Source organism: Otolemur garnettii, unplaced genomic scaffold (genome assembly GCF_000181295.1).
Source record: "Otolemur garnettii isolate 467f Iridium unplaced genomic scaffold, OtoGar3 scaffold00113, whole genome shotgun sequence".
Taxonomy (NCBI): Eukaryota; Metazoa; Chordata; class Mammalia; order Primates; family Galagidae; genus Otolemur; species Otolemur garnettii.
In genome coordinates, this window is record NW_003852508.1 from 1,828,110 (window position 1) to 1,835,492 (window position 7,383).

Here is a 7,383-nt window from a genome sequence, read left to right on the forward strand (position 1 = left end):
GCTTGGGTGCCAGCCCAGAGGACTTCGGGGATCAATTGCAAGGGAAGGTAAGGAAAAACCAATCTCTAACCGTCTCTGGAAAGGTTATATCGAAATACTTACGGTTTCTTCACCCCACAGATTAATCTTTTATCACGCCCACACACTTTACAATGCTGAATATAGTTAATGATAAATGTAATGATCATTATTTTCATGACAGAATTATTTGAAATCCAGAGTGTCCTACAATATTTAGAAAGCATGTGCCTGGATGAATCAGACTAAACAGACTTTGGAATTGAAGACCATGAAGTAGAAACCTTATCCATCGGGCACTCGGCACACTCCGCAACCCTACCCCTGCCTAAGAGAAACACACCCGGATGTGAGGTCTGTATAAGCAGGTTGGCCGGGTGAACGCAAGTTCCTACCGCATGGGAAGAAACGGGCTCAACGTGTTAGGTTAACAAGGGTTTAAGACTCACACTGACAAAAAAAAAAAAAAAAAAAAGACTCACACTGACGGCTACATTAGAAACGTGGGGCTTCCTAAACACCTAGAGCACATAGTTCACAAAAGTACGTCCCTGCGCAGAAGAGCGATAGCACTAAGCCAAGCGCTAGCTGAAGCACATGCCCCGCCCACAACCCCGCGCGTGCGCACACTGAAAGGGCTAAGCTGCTGCGGCCCTGTGGCGCGGTCGCCTAGCCTTTCGCCCCCGGCTCCCTGTGCCCGCCTCCAAGGGGAGGCAACAGCTGATTGGTCAGCTTGGCTCTCGTTCGGGGAGGGAATTGACTGATTGACAGCAACGCCCTGGGACGGCGAAGCTGGAAGCCTGAGTAGTAAGAGAGGTGCTGGCTGCCGCGCGGCGGAGGTGAGTGGCGCTCCGGGCTCGGAAAAAGCGGTTGGCGAGGGGGGACAAGGAGGCGGCTCCGGACCTGAAGGCGGGGGGACGCCTTGGTAATACTCAGGGCGGGAGCTAAAGGAGCCCAGGTTGAGATTACCAGCGATACGGCGGGCTCTGTGAGCCGGCTGGGTGTTTGCCGAGTGGCCGGCTTGAGGATACATTCCCGGGCAGCTGGCGGGGCCAAGGCCCTCGCGTGTCCGGGGTTTGGCGGAGCGGAGGGTGGCCGGCCGACTCGGCCTGAGCGCTGCGGCTCGCTCGTCCCCAGTCTACGCCTCTTCCCTTCCCCCGCCTTTCATTGCGATTTCGGAGTCCCGGGTTCCCGCGCCGGCTGCCGGCGGCGGCGGTTCCTTGGGTGGAGCGCCCTCTCCCCGAGACTCTGGGAGCCGCGCTCCGCGGGTGCGCTCCAGCCGGGCCTGGCGGACTCCGGGACGGGGAGCGCGCTCCGTGGTCGTCCCGGGAATTTAATCAGCTTCACCTGCGTTGTGTTGCTGTGTCGCTTTTCGCCGTGCCAGAGTACGTTCCTGACCATGACCAGGGCTTGCGTGAAGCCCCAAAGTTGGTCTTTGAGCATTTAAAAAATATTATGGAAATTCAAACTATGGAGAAGTTGAGCGAGTTGGATAAAGAACTCGGTGTCTCATCACCCACTTCCAGTAATTGTCTGTACAGGACCATTCCTGCTCCTTTTCACCGGGTTATAAAATCCCAGACAGTCATTTCATGTCTTTTGCATATGTCTGTGCTTCTGTCATGATCAATAAGGCTTCCCTTCTAGTCATTAGTTTTCTAGAGGGGGTTAACTAAGGCGCACATTAAAATGTAGACGGCGCTAATTCGTACTGCTTCTTTAAGAATTGGGGTAGCTCTCCCTCAGTGCGGTCTCATTACCCGGTGGCTCAGGTTTTCAAAACCAAAGATACTAAATAATCTAGGCAGTAGTGTTTTTTGCTTTTAAGCAGTACTAATTGTATTGATAATTTCTATTTAGAGAGTTCTTCGTACGTATGAAGCACTGTACACCTATTCATTTTTTTAAAAGCACCTATTCAGTTTTAACAGCTGTATGAAGTAGCCATTATCCTCGTTTGTGTGTGTGTCTGTGGGTGTGGGGCTCTGTCTCTCTGCCTGTCTGTCTCTCTCTTTCTCTTACTCAGGCTAGAGTGCGGTGGAGTTATCATAACGTACTACGAAACTTCAAACTCCTGGGCTTAAGTGATCCTCCTGCCTCAGTTTCCTGAGTAGTTGGGACTACAGTTGCACTCCCACCACTCCGGACTAATTTTTCTATTTTTCGTAAAGATGGGGTTTTTGCTACTTTGCTGTGGCTTTTCAGCCTCCCAAAACTTGAGGATTACAGGCATGAGCCACTGCATAAAGCTAGTATTATCTGCATTTTACAGTTGAAGGAAAAGGAAATTTAGAGAAGTCATAATTTGCCTAAGGTCATACTGCTTGAAAGGGTGGGTGATGTAAGGATGCTAATTTTGATCATTGTCATTGCAAAGTTTTGGCTCTTTTAACTACAGTTGACTGTCCCAGGAGTTGTGGAATGAATGGAACTGCAGGGGAAAATTATGTCTGTTGGGTTACAAATTCCTAAGGGTGGGGGAATTCTGGAAATTTACATGGGTGCAAAACAAGGGTAAGAGAGGTTTGTTTGGTTCCTTGAAACAGTGAAAGATTAGTACAACTAGATTTGAAGTTTTGTTTTTTTTTTTTTTTGAGACAGAGCCTCAAGCTGTCCCCCTGGGTAGAGTGCCATGGCTTCACTGCTCACAGCAACCTCCAACTCCTGGGCTCAAGCGAGTCTACTGCCTCAGCCTCCCAAGTACCTGGGACCACAGGCGCCCGCCACAACGCCCGGCTATTTTTTGGTTGCAGCCATCATTGTTGTTTGGCAGGCCCGGGCTGGATTCGAACCCGCCGCCTTAGGTGTATGTGGCTGGGGCCTTAGCCGCTTGAGCCACAGGCGCTGAGCCGGTCTTTTGCATCATTATTTGGCCTAAAATGTGGACTGTCATTTAGGATACACAGGTATCGTTTACCTAGGCTCTTTGTATGCTGGGAATAGTAAACATTATTATAATGATGATTTAGCAAGCCAAATAACACAATGTTCTGTTAATCTTCTTTGAAATTTTCTCCAACTGAAAATTTCTTCTTTCTCATAAATGGCCATTTCTTCAAATGGCCATTTCTTCAAAATGGCTATTTTTTGGTTGCAGCCGTCATTGTTGTTTGGCAGGTCCGGGCTGGGGATTCGAACCCGCCACCTTAGGTGTACGTGGCTGGCGCCTTAGCCAGTTGAGCTATAGGCGCCGAGCCTAGATTTGAAGTTTTGAGCAAAGTATATATAGTTCAACAAATATGTGTTATTTATTTATTTATTTATTTTTAGGGACACGGTCTAGCTCTGTGGTCCAGATTGGGGTGTAGTGGTTCATAGCTCACTGCAAACTCAAATTCCCAGGCTCAAGCTATCCTCCCTCCTCACCCTCCTTAATAGCTGGGGCCACGTGTATGTACCACCATGGCTGGCTAATTTATTATAATTTAAACATTTTTTTTTTTTTGTAGAGATGGGAGTCTTGCCTTGTTACCCAGGCTGGGCTTAAACTCCAGCCTCAAGCAGTCTTTTCACCTTGGCCCCCCAAATGTGAGCCACCACATCCCTCCTATTTTTATTCTTTAATATATGGCTAGTTAAAGGGAAGAAGTAAAAGGGAAAATACAGTACATTAATGGCTAGTCTCCACTTCTTTACCACAGAGCGTCTACTTGATGTTTATATCATTTTTGTCTCTATACATCATCATCTCAAGCTTAAACTACTTCTAAGATAGTGTCTTCATTCACTTAGTGTTAGATGAATCAGGAACTAGAATGGAGACAGACAGGCTTATTCAGAGCACAGTGAAGAAGGCCTATTAAATTGGGGCTTTGGATTCTTACTGCATAGGAGTAATTCAGAAGTCCAGAAGTAAGGTCAGACTCGTTTTTGAAGGAAATGAGTGCCACATCTAAGGAGTTTGAACTTAATGAGCAAAGAAGCATCATGCTCAAATTAACCTTACAGGATGATAGTGAGTTGGCACTGTCAAAGATGGCTTCACCAAAGATTGAAAAGATTAGTACACTGACCTGATGAATATAAAGGTAATAGGTATGGGGAACTGGTGAATTTATAGATATAAGGACTGGACAAAGAAAATAGCTTGGGGGAGAGGGGTAAAAGAAAAGCAGGTGTACAATAGGTCTGAAGTGCTGGTATACTTCAGTTTCCTTGAGTTTGTTTTCTTTCTTTCTTTCTATTTATTTATTTAGAGGCAGAGTCTCACTCTATTGCCATGACTGGAGTTCCTTGGTGTCATAGCTCACAGCAGCGTCAAACTCCTGGGCTCGAGTGATCTTCTTGCCTCAGCTTCCAGCCTCCTGAGTAGCTGGGACTACAGGCACCCACCACAATTCCAAGCTAGTTTTTAGTGGAGAACTCCTGCACTCAAGTAATCCACCCACCTTGGCCTCCCAGAGTACTAGTATTATGGGTGTGCATGCCACCCATGAATTTGTTTTCTTGGTCTGTCTTGTACTGAGCATTACTGCATCACTCTTCTTTGAAATGTTAATGACTCAGCTACTCAACTATTCTCTTATATTTTTATTAGGTACTTGTTGATAGAAATGACATAGTATAGATAAGTAACAAAGTGTGAGACCACAATCCCACCATTTAATGAAAACCACTGATGATGCTTTGATGGGGGAAAATGGCATTAGTTTTAGTTAACAGTTGATTACTGGTGCTTCACATTTTGTTGTCCATTTGTGTTTCCACTTGTAAATTGCCTATTCAGGCCCTATGCCTTTTTTTCCATTGGGCTTTTGATCTTTTGTTTCTTGTTTTGCTGGCACTTTATATTCCTTAGGGATACAAATCATTTGTTATATTAAGTTGTAAGTATGTTTCTCAATTACATGTTGGTTCTTTCCTCTTAAAAGCTAGAGAGTGACTAGTAAAGTGAAATTCATGTATCAGCTGGAAGAATATTCAGGGCTGCTGTTTTAAGGACCAGAACAGGGCCACTTCTGAAATAGTTCCTTAATTTGCAATTGGCAGCCAGCCAATCTGCAAGTCAATATTGCCAAACAAATTGTATTGTATAAATATTTGATATCATTTAACAGATTAATGTACATAGCTATATCTGATTAGTGTGAGTTGGTTGTAAAAATGCAAAAAGTTAGACCAATAGGAAACTTAAATTAAGTCTCTATGATAGCTAAAACATGTTATAGGGCACTATTTTGTATATAAATATGTCAATATGTAAAGCAGTATAAATAAGATTTATTTATTTATTATTATTATTTTTTTTGAGACAGAGCCTCAAGCTATCCCCCTGGGTAGAGTGCTGTGGCATCACAGCTCACAGCAACCTTCAACTCCTGGGCTCAAGCAAGTCTTCTGCCTCTGCCTCCCAAGTAGCTGGGACTACAGGTGCCCGCCACAACGCCCGGCTATTTTTTGGTTGCAGCTGTCACTGTTGTTTTGGCGGGCCAGGGCTGGATTTGAACCCGCCACCTTAGGTGTATGTGGCTGGCACCTTAGCCACTTGAGCCACAGGTGCCAAGCCTATTTATTTATTTATTTATTTGCAGTTTTTGGCCAGGGCTGGGTTTGAAACCACCACCTCCAGCATATAGGGCCAGCGCCCTACTCCTTTGAGCCACCCAATTTATTTTTATTTTTATTTTTTTTTAAATTTATTATTATTTTGTTGTTGCAGTTTTTGGCCAGGGCTAGGTTTGAACCCACCACATATGGGGCCAGCACCCTACTCCTTGAACCAAAGGCGCAGCCCCGATTTATTTTTATTTTTGAGACCATCTCATTCTGTTGCCCCAGGCTAGAATGCCATGGCACCATCCTAGCTTATAGCAGCCTTAAACTCCTGGTTCAAACAATCCTCTTGCCTCAGCCTACCGAGAAGCTGGGACTATAGGCACCTGCCATAATACCTGGCTAATTTTTCTATTTTCAGTAGAGTTGGGGTCACACTCTTGCTCAGGCTTGGTCTTGAACTCCTGAGCTCAAGGGATCCTCCCACCTCAGCCTCTCAGAGTGCAAAGATTACAGATGTTAGGCAACACTCCTGACCTAGTAAGATTTTTTTTTTAAACTGTAAGAAATTTTATTACTTTTTGCAATGGATTTTGTATGTACTAGTAACAGCTGATATGGCCTTCTGTTGGCCTTCCGTAACCATGAATTCTAGGTCCAAGAATGGAAAATATTTGAAAAATAATAATAAAAAATAACAACATATAGCATACAAATAAACAATGCAATATAGCAACTATTTACATAGCATTTATATTGTATTAGGTATTATAAATAACCCACAGATGATTTCAAGTATATGAGAGGATATGTGTAGTTATCATGCAAATACTATACCATTTTATATTAAGAACTATATTTTATATTAAGTGTCTATAGATTTTGGTATTCACAGGATTCCTAGAATCAGTCACCTATGGATACAGAGAGAGATAACTGTATAATGCATGCTGTCGGTAGAGTAGACTGGTTTCCTACAGAGATGATTTCAAGTGAGATGGGTATCAACTTTGTATTTATTTTAGCCAAAATATCCCTTTTTATCTCTGCTCTCCGATAAGGAATATAATTTGTAGTTAGGTATTTTAAAGTGTATTGTTAAAAATATCCTAGAATAATAAACTCTAGTTGTATAGATAATACTGCTTGTGATGAAGCTAAATTTTTTGAGACAGAGTCTCACTATGTCACCCTCTGTAGAGTACTGGGTTGTGGCATCACAGCTCACAGCAACCTCAATTGCTCTTGGGCTTAAGCAATTCTCTTGCCTCAGCCTCCCGAGTAGCTGGGTCTATAGGTGCCCACCACATGGCCTGGCTAATTGTTTTTTTTGCAGTTGTTTAGCTGGGTTCGAACCTGCCACTCTCAGTGTATGTGGCTGACGCCGTAACGACTATGCTATGGGTGCTGAGCCTAAATTTAACTTTTTAAAGTGAGTTGATTAAAACATAAGGAACATCTGGTTATGATTAAAATCATAAAGCAAGTATGAATGTCTGATAATAGCCTATAAGGTTTCTTCAAAGTTTATACTATTACTTGATGATATGATCCAAAGTTTAAATAACGTTTATGTATTTACTTATTTAAAAAAAATTAACAGTCTTTAAAAATTACAAAAGTAGTACATATATCCTATTGCAAAAAATATATATAAACAATACGCAGGTGCATAAAGATGAAAAAGAAAAACAGACCCACCACCACGCCTCAGATACAGTCAGCATTACTATAGTCAGTGTTATGTTTTGGTATATTTTCGTATCTTTTTTTTCTGTGTATGTACATAACACATCTATTTCACCACTATTTCTGTTGCTTTATTTTATTTTCTTATTTTTTTATTTTTTTTTATTTTTTATTTTTTTTTTT

The 7,383-nt window shown here is 42.9% G+C and overlaps 1 protein-coding gene across 1 annotated transcript in view; it reads left to right on the forward strand.

The window, feature by feature from the left end:
- The first annotated feature begins 764 nt into the window (after window positions 1-764).
- The window catches only part of MTFR1 (mitochondrial fission regulator 1), an 80,717-nt gene continuing 74,098 nt past the window's right edge, over window positions 765-7,383 (forward strand). The window contains exon 1 of the mRNA XM_012809794.2: window positions 765-857. The gene's annotated coding sequence lies outside the window, so the exon portion shown is untranslated. The remainder of the gene's footprint in view (window positions 858-7,383) is intronic.